General features: G+C 34.8%; 1 pseudogene; it reads left to right on the top strand.

Moving 5' to 3' along the window:
* Positions 1–520: 520 nt before the first annotated feature.
* LOC124963743 (ATP synthase F(0) complex subunit C3, mitochondrial-like) lies at positions 521–939 on the top strand (annotated as a pseudogene).
* The last annotated feature ends 16,727 nt before the right edge of the window (positions 940–17,666 follow it).

Genomic DNA, 17,666 nt, shown 5'->3' with positions numbered 1-17,666 from the left:
CATCATTAGATTAGGAGTCAGTATGCATGATTTAGGGGATCATTAGATGTTGGACACATCGCCTAAGCTTTCTATATTTCTGATTCCCTATCTACATAGCTACAGAGGAGGAAGAGGAGGAAGATGTGGAGGAAGGGGTGGTGGAGGAAGAGGAGGAGGAGGAGGAGGGCAACAACAACTTCCTGGGAATCATAACCTCATAACCATAACCTCATCTAACAAACAAAATAAGACACCAGAAACCAACCATATATCAACTTATATCTGCAAAATCTTGAGTGGAAAATTCAAAATAACTATTTTAAGGAAACTCAATAAGCTTCAAGAAAACACAGAGAAACAATTTAATACTCTGAAAGAAAAACTTAAGAGAGAGATGGAAGTTGTTTTTTAAAAAGCAGAAATTCTGCCCACTCCTTCAACGGCTGCCACAGCCTCCTCTAGGAAAAAAGGACGTGGATGAGGAGCCCATGTGGCTTGTCACCCAAATCCTCCAGTCCCACTGCCTCAAATGTCTAAGATGTTTGCCTGTGCCAAGCTCGCTTGTACCCCAGCTCTGATTTGAACTGGATCCAGAGGTGCATACAGACCAATTTCTGCATCAGTATTATCTCGACCAGAGATTAGGCCTGGAGAGGACTCCACAGGTTTTAATGGGGCCCAGAATGGTGTGTGTCAGTTAATCTGATAGGAGTTTCTGACCTGTGCAATCAGCAGAAACACTGATACTGCTGCCAAATTTATCAGAGCAGGTGCTGCAACAGTAGAGTGGCCTGTTCTGGTGCTAGTACTGGAACAGTCTTTGGTAGCCTTATCATTGCCAGAAACCCTTTGCTGAAGCAGCAGCTGTTCTTGTATGTTATCCTGGGATTTGCCCTATCTGAAGTTTTGAGTCTCTTTAGTTAGAGAGTCATTTTCTTGATCGTGTTTGCCACGTAACAGAAATTACTGCTTGAAATGCTGGCATTCATAGTTATTATGAATGTAATTCTGTGTATCTTACCATGATTCTGAAAACTGTAGTGTTGGTGTCTTGGAAACATACATTATTTCCAAAATCATTTCCGTAAAGATGAAAACATTTTTAAAAAGCAGAAATTCTTGAGCTTTTTCATTCAAATTGAAAAGGAGGAAGTCAAACTGTCATGGTAGGTGACACCATCTTATATATAGAAAACCCCAAGACTTCACCAGTAAATTATTAGGACCAATAAATAAATTCAGCAAATTTGCAGTATACAAAATCAACACATAAAAATCAGTTGTATTGCTATTGGACACCAATAGTGAATTATTTGAAAAGGAAAACAAGAAAGCAACCCAATTTCCAAGAGCTACCCCCAAAATAAAATACAAAGGAATAAATTAAAGCAAAGAGGTGAGAGATTTCTACAGTGGAAAAAACATTGATGAAAGAAATTGAAGAGAACACAAAGAAATGGAAATTCATCCATGTTCACAAATTGGAAGAATCAATATTGTTTAAATGTCTACAATTCCCAAAGTGACCTACAGATAACAGTGCAATCTCTGTCAAAATACCAATGACTTTATTCACAGAACTAGAAAAAAAAATCCAAAAAAGTATAGAAAACCACTAAAAAGCTCAAACAGCTGACTGGAAGCAACCTAACTGTCCATTAAGTAATGAATAGAGCAAGAAAATGCACTGTGTATAAAATAGAATTCTGTTCAGCCAAAAATAAGGATGAAATCCTGTCATCTGTGACAACATGGATGTAACTAGAGATTATTATGTTAAGTCCACTAGACTAGGCACAGAAAGACAAGCATGACATGATCTCAGTCAGCTAGAATCTAAAAACTCGACCTCGTAGAAGTTGAAAATGGAAGGGTGGTTATCAGAACCAGGGAGAGTGGAGGAGAGAGGAAGGGATGGGGAAAGTTGATGAATGGGTGCTAAACTTCAGTTGGGAGTAAGAAGCTCTGGGATGGTATCACACAGTAGGGTCACTATAGACAATTTTGTACTGCATATCTCAAAAAGCTAGAAGAAAGAATATTTAAAGTTGTCTCCATGAAGAACTGATATACAATTGAGGAGACAGATACGTTTGATGTGATTTAAATGTCATACAATGTATCCATACATCAAAACATCACATGGTATCCCATTGTTATGCATAATTTTTATGTATTTATATATCAGTTAAAATTGTGTTGCACTCAAAAATCAGTTTTACCAAAGTAATTAGACAAAATCACATTTTAATAAAATATTTCTCAGTTTAAATCACAAAACAAAGAGAATGAAATTAGACTATTAAGGTTCACTTCTTGAACTGAGATCAACTTCTCAGTCTTCATTTCCACCACTCAATGGGGAAGGGTTTGAGGGTTGGGGAGTCAACCAAAATATCTACTACAATCAGTAGATCCTAGAAGAACAAAGGAAAGCTCTTACACACATAAGATAATTCAATAAATGGTGAGAAAAATAATAAAATACAAAACCGCTCATTCCTGAAAGAGGGATTATGAGAATATAAAAGTGTAAGTTGAAGGCTGGATGTGTAGCTTCATGGCTAAAAAGTACGTTCGTGTTTAGCATGCATGAGGTCAGGATTCAAACCTTAGTGCAAAAAATTAAAAACAGACTGAAATAATTTTTTCAGCACGTCAAAGGTATTTCTTTATTCTCTGCTGGATTCTGCTATTAGTGCTGAGAATACAGCAGTTAGTTTTACTGACCACTCCTTTATAGGCAATATGCCCTTTCTCTCTGGTTGCTTATGAGAGTTTGGATTGCTTGTAAGTGTTGGTTTTATTTTATCCTGTTTGGGGATCCATAGAAATTCTTGTACCTGAAGAATAATATCTTCAATATTACTAGAATATTCTCAGTCCCAAGTCTTTAAATATCATCTCTTTTCCATTCTTTGTATCCTTATCTTCTGGACTCCTATTGGCTGTGTGTTAGCTTTTGACTTTTTTCTCTTTTCTACTTCTTTGTTCCTCTATATAATTTGAAGTTCATTAAATATATCTTCAGGTTTACCAGTTCTTTCTTCAGCTACATCTAATTGTTGCCAATCTATCCATCGAGTTTATTTTGATCATTTTTATTTTCATAAATTCTGCTTATTTCTTTTACAAGTCTTCTTTGTCGTTTATCATCATGTCCCATTCTAATGAGTATTTTAAAGCTTCAATATCCTTTTCCATGTAATATTTCTAGTATCTGAAGTCTGTGTTGTGGTTCTATTATCTCATGTTTCTGGGTTTACTTCACATGTAGAGTGTTGTTTCCTGTACACTTTACACTGTTTTACTCTAAGCTGCTCATTTTTATTTGACCTTGAACCATGGAAATCCTTCAAGCCCAGGATTGAAGGAAGAATACCTCCAGAAGGGTTTTGCCTTTGTTTCAGCCTGTTGCCTAGGGAGGTAGGTTACACCAACCTGTTATGACTTTAAGTTAAATTATTTTGTTATTATTTCAAAATATGCAGATAGTAAAAGTTTGGACTGCAAACCCTCCTAAGGCTAAGCCTATGATAATAAAAAACAAAATCTTGGGGGAGATATTTTTCTCTTCTAATGTCATGTTACAAATGTGCAAGTTTTAGTGTTGCTGCCTGTGTAGTAAGGTTTGTTTCTTGTTCATCCTTTTTTGGGGTTGGGGGAATTGAACCCAGGACCTCATGAATGCTGGATAAGTGATCTACCACTGGGCTACACCCCAGTCCCTGGAGTGCTCTTTAAATGCAGTGCCGAATTGTTTGAGGCTGAAGTTTTGCATCAGGATCTTCCTTTGGATTCTCCATCTGTTCTGTTGTGTTGTGTTTTGTTTTGCTTGTTTTGGTCTAGCTGTCTAGACACACAGACAGGCCAGCTAGTGTACAGGCCTTGTCCCCACCCATCCCCTCAGCCTTCCCTGCGAGGGAGCCTGCGTTCTCCTTCTTTGACAGCCTCTGATTTTATCTCCTGCTCGCTGAGATGCACTCCATGCGGTTATAGAAGCAGCATTTCAAGGTCTCCTGGATTTGACAGACACCCCGTGATGAAAATCAGCTTTGGAACTTTGTTGTCTCTCAGAAATCCTGCCTACTTGCTATGTGCAGGTCCTCTCTAGATACTGAGAATCAAGAAATAAATGACAAGACTCTGTCCTGGAAAGCTCTGCCTAAAGGAAGATGGCCAAATAAGCAAAAATAAAACAAAATAATTCATTCATGGAGTCTGGTGCAAGGTGCTACAGGAAGCCAGAGGGAGGAACTGTGTCTTAGAAGGGCTTCCAGGGAGCAAGGATGTGTAGTTTTCTTCCTGAAGAAATGAAGAAAAAGTATTTTATCCAGCAGGAGCAGCACCTGCAGAAGTGAAGAGTATGCCCTGGTGCCTGACCTTACCACACGCCACTTACCCACCAGTCTCGAAATGCAAGTGTCGTGTGATATTTATGGCTGCTGTCTCCACCCCTCAACTTGTTCCCCACCTGCTCTTGCTGGGATCCCATTCTCTTCCAGCTTCCAGGTCTTGCCTGTGTGGTTTCCACCTGTGTTTAGCCCTCGGGGGTCAATGTGTGTGCTTGGTGCTGGCTCTGCGATGTTTCTTGTTATGTACAAGTTGGTTTGCCCATCAAGGCCCTGGTACCTATGTTGCTGAGGTCAAGAAACTCCACGCTAGATGCTTTAGCAATCACCAGCCAAGCTAGCCTTGGGCATACTGTGACATGAAAGAAAACAGAATGTGAATCCAATATATTTGAAAAGTGGCTTGCAAGGGAAGAGAGAGACATGTCTGGGGAAGGCTTCTAGTCACATTCTGGGTCTTGCTAACCAAGGACACATATCACATGAAATAGAGTAATGAAACCTGTGATTTGGGTTAGAGAATCTGAACAAAATTCTTGGCTCCCAAACTGGGCTTCTGTCCCTTGCAGGATAAAATCCAGACTCCTTGACATGGATAGTTTTCCGTTATCCAATAGTAATGTACCTACCCTGTTTCTTTTCATACTTCAGCCTACATACTTTTGCTCCAACTTCTTTGGACAACATGACCATTTCAGGATGTATTTTTTTTTCTTTCATATTTTCATGTCTTAGAACATTTTTTCTGCATGTGTTCCAGGAACTCCTCCTCCTAGCCTTGTAAAATCCAGTTTCAAAATCCAGCTTAGAGATCACTCAGCCAAGAGGTCACCTTCCCACTGAAGAGGTCTGGATGCACTGTCACTTTCCTCTCTTAACTACTGTCCCACTACCTTATATATCATCTTTCTTACCCATGAAGCTGCAAACCCTTAAAGGATAAGAGATGGGTGTTTTTCATTTTAGTATTCAGTCTCCAGTGCTATGCTTTTTTAAAGTTAATTTAATTATTACAAAACAATTGTGACAAGCATTTTTATCCCATGTTCAAAAATCCCATTTATGAATATTGTACTCTGACCCATCTATTGTAGTTTCTGGCAAACAATGATTCCTTCAAGACAAAAACATCTACTTAGTATTAACTTTATGTTTTGAATTTGGGGGAAAAAAAAACAGCCCCAGACAATTTTGATAGCATATTGAATTATCTTTAAATAAATCAAGTTAGGAGATTCTGAATTGTGTGAGTAAAATGAGGTTTCTTTTTTTAAGTCAATATTTTCTTTTTCTTTTTTAACATTTATTTGTTTTCATTTTAGTTATACATGACAGTAGAGTCTACTTTGACATACTTATACAAACAAGGAGTATATCTTGTTCTAATTAGGTTCCTAGTTTTGTGGATGTACACAATGTTGAGATTCACTGTGGGGTATTCATATATGTTGTATTCATTCCACCGTCTTTCCTATTCCCAATCCCAACTCCTTCCCTTCATTCCCCTTTGTCTAATCCAATGAACTTCCATTCTTCCTATCCCCCTCCCATGTTAGGTATTAGCATTCACATATAAGAGACCATTTGACCTTTGATTTTGGGGGGATTGACTTTTTTCACTTAGCATGACAGTCTCTAGATCCTCATATTTAATAGTAAATGTCATAAAAGCATTCTTTATTATGGCTGAGTAATATTCCATTGTACATACTTATGCCACATTTTCTTTATCCATTCATCTGTTGAAGGGCACCTGGTTCCATAGCCTAGCTATTATGAATTGAGCTGCTCTAAGTATTACTGAGGCTGCATCACTGTAGTATGCTGATTTTAACTCCTTTGGATATATATCAAGGAGTGGGATAGCTGGCTCAAATGGTGGTTCCATTCCAAGTTTTCTGAGGACTCTCCATACTGCTTTCAATAGTGGTTGCACCAATATGCAGTCCCACCAACAAAGTATGAGTGTACTCTTCTCCCCACATCCTCACAAACTTATTGTTACTTGTATTCTTGATAATTGCCATTCTGACTGGAGTGAGGTGAAATTTCATTGTAGTTCTAATTTTCATTTCCCTAATTGCTAGAAATGTTGAACATTTTTTTCATATATATGTTGACTTCATATTTCTTCTTTTGAGAAGTGTCTGTTTAGTTTCTTTGCCCATTTATTGATTGTGTTATTTGTTTTTCTTGGTGTTAAGCTTTTTTAGTTCTTTGTATATTCTGGAGATTAATGCCTTATCTGAGGTGCAGGTGGCAAAGATTTTCTTCCATTCTGTAGGCTCTCTCTTCACCTTCTTGACTGTTTCCTTTGCTGTGAAGAAACTTTTTAGTTTGATACCATCCCATTTGGAAGAGCTCAAACTATCTCTCTTTGCCAATAACATGATCTCATATTTAGAAAACCAAAAACACTCCACCAGAAAATGTGAAGAACTCATAAATGAACTCAGCAAAGTAGCAGGATATAAAATTAACACCCATAAAACAATAATGTTCCTGTACACCAAAGATGAATCTGATGAAAAAGAAATTAGGAAAACTATCCCATTCACAATAACCTCAAAAAAAAATACTTGGGAATCATCTAACAAAAGGGGTGAAAGACCTCTACAATGGAAACTATAGAACATGAATGAAAGAAATTGAAGAAGACCTTAGAAGATGGAAAGATCACCCATGTTCTTGGATAGGCAGAATTAATATTGTCAAAATAACCACACTACTAAAAGCACTATACAGATTTAATGCAATTCCTATAAAATTCCAATGATGTTCTTCATAGAAATAGAAAAAGCATTCACGAAATTCATTTGGAAAAATAGGAGACCCAGAATAGTCAAAGCAATCCTTAATGAGAAAAGTGAAGCAGGAGGCATCACAATACCAGACCTCAAATTATACTACAGAGCTATAGTAACAAAACCAGCATGGTAATAGCACCAAAACGGACATGAAGACCAATGGAATAGAATAGAAGACAAAAAGATAAACCCACATAAATATATTTATCTCATACAAGACAAAAGCACCAAAACCATTTATTGGAGAAAAGATAGCCTCTTCAACAAATGGTGCTTGGAAAACTGGAAACTCATATGTAGTAGAAGGAAATTTAACCCTTATCTCTCAACCTACACAAAACTCAACTCAAAGTGGATCAAAGACCTAGGTATTAGACTACAAACCCTGCACCTACTAGAAGAAAATCTAAGCTTAACACTCCAACATGTCAGCTTAGGAACTGACTTCCTCAGTATGAAGGACTCTTAATGAATGTCCATTGAATAATGTGCAAGTTGTTGTATATTTGAGAATAAGATGAAAATATTTCAAGATGTTATGGGAACATGGAAAGTTCACTAGCCATATAAATCCTCTAGGGAAAAAAGTACTAAAAGACAAACTACAGGAAATCAAAATTGGATGCAAGAGGAGGTCATTAACCAAAAATTGACTCCTGTATTAAGCCATAACAAAAATATTTTTTGATTCCCCCTCCCAAAAGATACCACACAGGCCACATTCATTGAGTACAATGCAATAAAATTAAACATCAAAAACTAATACTTAATTAAACAAAATATGTAGTTAGAAATTTAAAAGCAATATTCTAAATTACTCTTAGATATAAGAGAAAACAAAATGGAAATCTCAAATTGCATCAATGAATAATAAAAATATTATTATATATTAAAACAGGCAGAATACAGGCAAAGAAAGGGGAAAATTTACAGACTTCAATATTTACTATGGAAACATATTTTTTAAAAATACATAAATGCTACAAACTTCAACTTAAGGCAATTACATAAATACTAAACAAATGAAGAATATAATAAAAGTAAATGCATAAATTAATGAAACAGAATAAAAGAATTTATTAGTAAAATTTAAAACTGATTTTTAACAGACCAATGTATATAAGCAATAGACAAATAATAAACTACAGGGAAGGAAAAATTACAAATGACAAATAATAAGGGTGTTTCTTAATTTTGAGAAAATACTATGTAAAATATAATCAGTAAATTTGCAAATTCAGATACAATGGTTTTTAGAACAATTTAATTGGCCAAATTGGCTAAAGAAGTAGAAGCTCTGAGTAAACCAAGAAAAGGAGTTAATATGTTACTCAAGTACTTCTACTTTTAAAAAGTCTTGAGGCTCAAATGAGGATAAGTCTTTCCACGTTACACAAACTGTTCCAGAGTACAGGAAATACAGACATTCCCCAGTTATAAGGTTGATGCTACAATTGGACAAAGATAGCACAAAACTTGAAAGGTAAAATCCCTTTTCTTACGAGTAATAGATATGCATACCCTTAATAAAACATTAACCAAAATGTAGCCATCTGTTAAAATAATAACGCAATATAACCAAGTAGATTTTATTCACTGAATGCAAAAATTATTCCAAATTTAAGGGATAAAGCCATACATAAAATGAACAAAGAAAAAGTACTTCCAATCATCATCAGTACAATGAGAGAAAAGACTATCATTTGTAATAGCTTCAACAATATACATTTTATGGAAATAAACAGGATAAACATTTAAGATTTATGTGAATAATATAAAATTTTAGTAAAAAAATAATGACAACATGTATCTGAATGGGAAACCTCACTATTATAAAGATGTCACTTCTTCAAATTTATTAACCCTAAACCCAATCTAAATCCCAAGATTTTATTTATAGAACTTGATAAGCTGACTCTAAAGGTGGTTGGTAGAAGAAAATGCATAAAATAATAGCCAAAGAAAAAAAGATAAAAGAAAACTTGCCCTATTACATAGTAAAACACACTAATGAACAAAAAGAAGAAGAAAGTGCATGTACTCATTGCCTAAAAGTTTAGTATATGGTAATGATGGAATTTTAAATCAGTTGGGTAAAGAATGTACAATTCAATAAATGGTATTGGGACAATTGGTTATTTGGAAAAAAACAGGTCCCTATCTCACATCACAACAAAAATAAATCCCTGACAAATTAAGGCACAAAATGTATATGTGAAAACTACAGAGAAATATAAATGATAAATTTAGGATATACATTGCATTTCTAAGACCACATACAAAAAACACAAGGGAAAAGACTGATTGATTTGACAACAAAATTTTCAAGAGAAAAATGACAAATGAGGAGAAAATATTTGCAACATGTACAATACATAAAGAAGGGAGAAATATACATTCATATACTGCACAATACAGAAAGAATATACATTCAGAACATACAAATAACACTGTAAAACACACTCAGATAGAAAAAAGTATCAATGATAAGAATAACAAACTCACAAAAATAAAAATTAATATGGCAAATAAACATTTAAAAAGTTGTCCAACCTCATTACTAATTAGAGAAATTCAAATTAAAGAGATTTCAAGATGGCAGATTAGAGGAAGGCTGCATTTCCAGTTTCTCTGTGGCTCCAGCGTCAAAAAGAGGGAGTACTGCTTCTTAGTAAGGTGGGTGAAAAAGGGATTTAACTAAAATTCAATATTGGAGAGTGTCTTAGAGACTCTGAAATTTAGGTGCACTGAGCAAAGAAAAAAAGGGTACATTGGAGCCAAGCCAGCTGTGGCAGCAGTGTTGGTCCACTATGGAGAGGAGGGATAACACAAAGAGAAACACAATGGATAGATTTGGTATGGAAAATTCTATAAATTAGAAAAGCAGCCTGAACTTACTTGATCCAGAGGTTGCACCACAACTGGTGTTTTAAAAGTGCTCTGTATTTCTCAAACTGGCAATTGGAGAGCTGAGGTGAAGCCATCTTGAGGAGGCCACACTGTAGCTGCTGCTGCAGGAACCCAGGAGACCATAGCGAACATTGTCATACTTCCCTGGCAAGTGCCTGTCATGCAGCTTCATGGGTATCTAGCAGTACATGATTGAAACAGACAGAAGATTGTATCCAGGGAAATTCAGGTAAGAAAAAGGAAGGGGAGCCCAGCTCCCTTTCCCTTTGAGTCTGGCAGCTTACATGACCAGTAGAAGAGGGTTGGGTATCTGAACAGGATGGTGTGAATATACTCAGGTGCTAAGCCTGGGAAGGTTGTGTCCATGAGCAGTGGAGTAGGTGCAGGACTGGCTTTCCTGACCCACAGGTAAAATTCTTGGGAGGCTCCTAAGGTCTAGACTCCCAGCAGAGATCAGCATCTGTCTGGCCCTAAGCGTATATTGATTTAACTTCTCCCTAACAGATACCACCCAACAAAGCTGCTAAGTCCTGATTAAACCTAAGTCCCGGGGAACTCCCTGGTCCATAGACCTCTGAAACAGCCCCACTCTGGAAATGCCTTGATCTGACCTGGATAAAACTCCAGTCAACCAATAGTACTTCCCACTTCTTCCTATCTTATACTGGTAAGGAGGAAAGCTGAGAACTATTTCAACTTATTTTAGTCTGGCCACTCCAACTGGCAGTTCAGTGAACAACACAAAAAGAGGAAGGGGTTAATAAACTCTAGCCCTTGGGCATGTCTCTCTCTCTCTCTCTCTCTCTCTCTCTCTCCACATAGTTAAAAAAAAATGGAAAGGGCAGTTGGCACACTGGAACTTCAGCTATACTTTCATACATTTTTCCATTTTAACCACCTCAGTGGAGATAATTCATTCATTTTTTATTCAGAATCTTTTTCCTGTTGTTTGTTTCTTTGTTGGTGTTCTGCTAACTAGATTATGGACACACACACACACACACACACACACACACACACATATATATATATATATGTTGTTGTTGTTTTGTTTTGTTTTGTTTCTTTTTTTCTCATTTTTAGCATTTTTAATGCAGTTATTTTTCCTTGCCTTGGCTTTTGAGGGTTAGAGTTTGGGGTTTGTTTATTTTAGTCAGGTTCAATTTTTGTTTCTTGTTTCTCTTTTTCTCCTTTCTTCTCCCACTAACAGACAAATTCTCTTTTATTCCTTTCTCTCTTACTTTGTTCTCCCTATTTTTCTCCTACTTCCTTGTAACCATCATAAGTTACATCTCTTCTGCATTCTCTCTGTGTATTTTTTTTTATTGCTTGTTCTATTTAGTTATACAGGATGCATTTTGATTCACTGGGGTGTCTATGCACTTTTTGAACATTGTAAACTCTCTACCTTCCAATCACATTTTCTTTTCTCTTAATGAACATCTTTTAGAACACATTGTTTTAGGTAATTCCTGACCCTATCATTCACATTTTTGCAATTATTACTGCTGTGGATGACATAGTTGACACCTGATGTTTGCTTCAACACCAGATCTAGTTCATGGTTACTTATTGGTTTTGCCACTGGTAATTGCTGACCCCACCATTCCTGTTTTATGGTGAAAATTAGTGTTGTAGATGTCATAGTAGCTACTGGGTAATTATGTTAATTCTCTGTATTACATTACTTGCATCAGTTGTAGCTATTGTTTCCCCATTTTCTGTGAGGTGCTAGAAACCTTCAGGAACACTGCAAGTTCCACAAGGTAGAGATTATGCTTCTGAACTACACTCCATGAAAAGACAAAGCATCTTGCCTAACACACAAATTAACAACACTTAAACTTCAGCTATAATTTCATACAAAAAAAAAGAAACAAAAATCCAAACTCACAACCAGGCACCAAGTAGAAATGACTAGGGGTGGGCCCTCAGGTCTCATTCATTGACACCTTTTGCTACATCAAAAACAGAAGGAATTAATACAAAGCCTGTAGATAACACACCTATGAGGGAGTCTCAATCGAGATCTCTCTAAAGACATTTTGACAATAGAAATGTGCCCTCAAAAGGCCTATACATAAAAGTGGAAGATAAATTCATCCCAACTAATGCATAAAACCCAACACAAGAATACAAGAAACATCAAAAAACAAGGTAACATAACCCATAACGTTCATAATTCACCAGCAACTGACCTCAAAGATATTGAAGTGGATGAAATATCAGATAAAGAATTCAAAAGAATGATTGTAAAATTATCAATGAATTCAAAGAGAACACAGAAAAACAACTGAGTGAGTTAAGGAAGTCAGTACAGGATATGAATGAGGAATTCAATAAGGAGATAGAAATATTGGAAAAGAACCAAATGGAAATCTTGGAAATGAAAGACACAATAAATCAAATAAAGTGATCAGTTGAAAGTTTCTGTAAAGAGTAGACCATGCTGAAGACAAAATCAGAGCTGAAAGACAAAGTGACCAGCCTTGAATATTCAGACATTATTAAAGAGAAGTAAATAACCATGATAATAATATACAAAAACCATGAGAAAACATTAAGACATAATATTTAAGAATCACTGGGCTCAAGGAAGACTGTGAGATGCAGGATAATAGAATGGATAATCTTTGTTTTTTTTTTTTTTTTTTTTTTTTGGCAGTGCTAAGGATTGAACCCAGGGCCTTGTGCATGTGAGGCAAGCATTCTACCAACTGAGCTATGTCCCCAGTCCCTATTTTTTTCTTTTTATTTTTTAGAATGGATAATGTCTTCAGGGAAAAAAATAACAGAAAATTTTCCAAACCTTGAGAATGAGATGAACATCCAGATATAAAGGCATTTGGAATTCAAATAGACAAGATCAAAAAAGGACCTCTCCATGTCACAGTATTATTAAAATGCCTAAAATGCAGAACAAAAATAGAATTTTTAAAATCTCAAGAGAAAAATATAAGGTCACATTTACAAATAAGTCAATTAAAATTACTTCCAATTTCAAAGTACAAACTCTATAAGTCAGGAGGGTTTGGAATAATTTGTTCCAAGTCCTGAAAGAAAATAACTGTCAACCAAGATTGCTATATTCAGTAAAGCTATACTTCAAAATCAAAAGGGAAATAAAAACCTTCCAAAATAAGCAGAAAGTAAAAGAATTCATGACTACTTACTCAGGACTACAAAACTTACTTAAAGAAATACTCCACACAGAAGAAATCAAAAACAAACCCCAAAGCTCACAAATGAACAAATCTCACTTGAAGAATAGATAAACAAATGAGAAATAGGACCAAATTAAACATTATAAATAAGTCAAAATGGCAGGAATTAATAAACATTTCTCTATAACATCTAATATAAATGGTTTCAACTCTTCAATTAAAAGACATAGCCTGACAGAACTGATTTAAAAACAAGACACAGCTATATGTTGTTTGCAAGAGACTCTTCTTACAGGCAAAGACAGCCAAAGGCTGCAAGTGAAAGAATGGAAACTGATAAACCATGTGAATGGAGCCTGAAAACAAGCAGGACTAGCTACTGTCATATCTGACAAAGCAGACTTCAGACCAAAATTAATCAGAAGAGACAAAGAAAGTCACTTCATACTGGTAAAGGGATAATACAACAAGAAGACAAAATGATAGTAAATATTTATGCTTCAAACATGGGTGTAACTAATTACATAAAAGAGACACTACTCAAATTAAAGCCTCAGATAGACCCCGTATAGTAACACCAGATGATTTAAACATACCTCTATCATCAATAGATACATCATCTAGACATAAACTCAGTAAAGACTCTGGATCTGAAATAAATATAAATAAATAAATAAATAAATAAATAAATAAATAAATAAATAAATTGGACTTAATAGACATCTATAGAATATTTTATCCAAAAACAGCTAAATATACTTTCTTCTCAGTAGCTCATGGAACCTGTTCTAAAATAGATCATATTTTAGGCCACAAAGCAACTCTTAGTCAAAACAAAAACACTGATATATTGATGCATCTCAAGGCCCTTGAAAAATAACAAACCAATTCCAAAACCAGTAGAATGAAGGAAATGATTAAGATCAGAGCTGAAATTAATAAAATCAAATTTTAAAAAGTACAAAGAATCAACAAAGCAAAGAATTGGTTCTTTGAAAAGATAAACAAGATTGATAAGCCTACTCATTGAGAGAGAGACCCAAATTAATAAAATTAGAGATGAAAAATGAGAAATATCCACAAACATCATAGAAATCCAGAGGATCATTAGAGACTATTTTGAAAACATATACTCAAAAAACTAGGAAACCTAGAAGAAATGTATATATTCACAGACATATGTAACCTGCCAAAATTGAATGAAGAGGACATTAAAAAAAAAACTAAACAGACCAATAACTAAAAATGGGATAGAAGCAGTAATAAAAAGTCTTCCAATGAAAAAATGCCCAGGACTAGATGAATTCTTAGCTGAATTCTACCAGACCTTTAAAGAATAACTAATCCCAATGTTCCTCAAATTATTCCATGAAATAGAAAGGGATGGAACACTTCCAAATTCATTCTATAAAACCTGTATCACACTCATGCCAAAATTAATAAGGACATAGCAAGGAAAGAAAACTATAGACCAATATCACTGATGAATTTAAATGCAAAAATCCTTACTAAAATATTAAAAATCATATCCAATGACATATTGAGAAGATTGTACATCATGACCAAGTTGGTTTTTTCCCAGAGATGCAAGGATGATTTAACACATGCAACTGATAAATGTAATTCACCACATGAATTAAAGACAAAAACCACTTATCTCAGTAGATGCAGAGAAAAGCCTCTGATGAAATTCAGCACCCATTCATGATAAAAATGCTAAAGAAACTAGGGATAAAAGGAATCTACCTCAACATCATAAAGGATATATATGAAAAACCCAAAGCCAACATCATAGTAAATGGGGAAATTGAAATCATTTACTTTAAAATCTGGAGCAAGAAAATTATGTCCACTTTCATCACTCTTATTTAATATAGTACTAGAAATTCTAGCCAGAGCAATTAGACAAGAGAAGGAAATAAAATGGATACAAATAGGAAAGGAAGACATCAAATTATCACCATTTGCAGATGATATGATCCTATACTTAAAAGATCCAAATAGCTCCACCAAAAGACTGTTAGGGCTAATAAACAAATTCAGCAAAGTAGCAGGTTACAAAATCAATATCAAAATCTACAGCTTTCCTCTATACCAACAAAAATTCTACTGAGAAAGAAATTTTTTAAAATCCTATTCACAATAGACACAAAAAAATTAAAATGCCTAGGAACAAATCTAACCAAGGAAGTGAAAGACCTCTGCAATGAAAACTATAGAACGCTAAAGAAAGAAATTGAAGAAGTCACAAGAAATTGGAAAAACCTTCCATGTTCATGGATAGGCAGAATTAATATTGTTTAAATGACCATACTACCAAAAGCATTATACAGATTCAATGCAATTCCCATCAAAATTCTTATGATGTTCTTCAAAAAAAAAAAAAAACTAGAAAAAAGCAGTTCTGAAATTCATTTGGAAAAATAAGAGGCCCAGAATAGCCAAAGCAGTCCTTCGCAAGACATGTGAAGTAGTAAGCATCACAATACTAGACCTCAAATTATAATATAGAAGCATTGGATTGTGTAGAGGTAAATAAAGTGAGGGGAGGAGTGGGGGAAGGAAAAACAGTGGAATGAGACAAATATCATTACCCTATGTTCATGTATGAGTACACAAATGGTGTGAATCTACAGTGTGTACAACCACAGAAATGAAAAGTTGTACCCCATTTGTGTACAATGAAATAAAATGCATTCTGTAAAAATAAAAAATAAAAAATAAATTATACTATACAGCTACACTAACAAAACCAGCATAGTACTAGCACCAAAAAAGAGTCATAAAAACCAATGGAATAGAATAGAAGACATTGAGATAAACCCACATAAATCCAGTTATCTTATACTAGACAAAGGTGATAAAAACATGTTGGAGAAAAGACAGCCTTTTAAACAAATCGTGCTGGAAAAACTGCTTATCCATATGTAGAAAAATGAAACTAGACCCTTATCTCTTATCCTGCACAAAAATACTCAAAATGGATCAAATACCTGGAAATTAGAACAGAAATTATGCAATTCTGAGAAGAAAATGTAGCATCAACACTCCAGTATATAGGTACAAAAAACAACTTCCTCAATAGGACCCGTAAAGCTCAGGAAATAATGCCAAGAGTTAATAAATGGGATGGCATTGAATTAAAAGTCTTCTGCACAGCAAAGGAAACAATTAGAAATGTGGAGAGGGAACCTATAGAATGGGAGAAAATCTTTGCTAGTTACTCTTCTGACAGTATTAATATCTAGAATATATAAGGAACTCAAAAAAATTCATGCCAAAAATCAAATAAGCCAATTAGTAAGTGGGTAAATGAATTAAACAGATACTTCTCAAAAGACAAAATACTAATGGCCAAATATATGAAAAAATGTTCAACATCATTAGCAATCAGGGCACTCAAATTAAACTACACTGAGATTTTTATCTCAAATCAGTCAGAATGGCAGTCATCAAAAATACAAATAATAAATGCTAGAGAGGATGTGGAGAAAAAGGAACATTTGTATACTGTTGGTGGGATTGTAAATTAGTACAACCACTATGGAAATCAGTATGGAAATTTCTCAAAAGACTAGGCATGGAATCACCAGATGACCCAGATATACCACTCCTCAATATTTATCTTAAAGAATTAAAGTCCACATACTATAGGGAAACATGAATATCCATGTTTATAGCAGCACAATTTATAATAGACAAACCATGGAACCAGCCTAGGTGTCCATCAATAGATGAAAAGATAAAGAAATATGGTGTATATACACAATAGAATTTTATTTAGTCATAAAGAAAACTGAAATTATGTCTTTTGTAGGAAAATGTGTAGAACTGGAGACCATTATGTTAAGTGAAATAATCCAAACTCAGAATGTCAAGGGTTATATGTTTTCTCTCATATATGGAAGTTAGAGAGGAAAAAGGAAAAGAAAGGGAATCTCTTAATTATCAAAGGGAGATCATTAGAGTAGAGGAAAGGGACCAGAGACAGATAAGAGGGGAGGAAAAGTGAAAATAATGGGGAATGACACAGGCCAAATAATAATGTTATATCATGTGCATGAACAAATATGTAACAATAAATCCCAACATTATGTATATTTATAATACCACAATAAAAAATGTAGGGGAAATTTTTCTATTAAAGAAGATGTTAATTTACCCATCCGATTAGCCAAAAATGAAAAAGTGATTGTTTTCCAATTCTGACAGTGATATAAGTAAATAAATACTTTCATAGATTTTTTTTCTTAGGACATAGGAACTCCTCATTAAGTATAGTTTCCCTTTTTTAACACTTTTCTTTTCCAAAGCTAATGTTATATAGTAAGGAGATAATCAAGATGGCCCGATGGTCATTTGTCATGATCACTTTCAATTGTGTAATCATCAAATTCTCATCACCTCCAAGGAGTCCCACATGTATGTTAGCTTCATCTTAACAAGGCCTA

The sequence above is a fragment of the Sciurus carolinensis genome, chromosome 1 (assembly GCF_902686445.1).
Source record: "Sciurus carolinensis chromosome 1, mSciCar1.2, whole genome shotgun sequence".
Taxonomy (NCBI): domain Eukaryota; kingdom Metazoa; phylum Chordata; class Mammalia; order Rodentia; family Sciuridae; genus Sciurus; species Sciurus carolinensis.
Note: the sequence above shows the minus strand (reverse complement) of the source record. Positions and strands in the feature narration are given on the sequence as shown.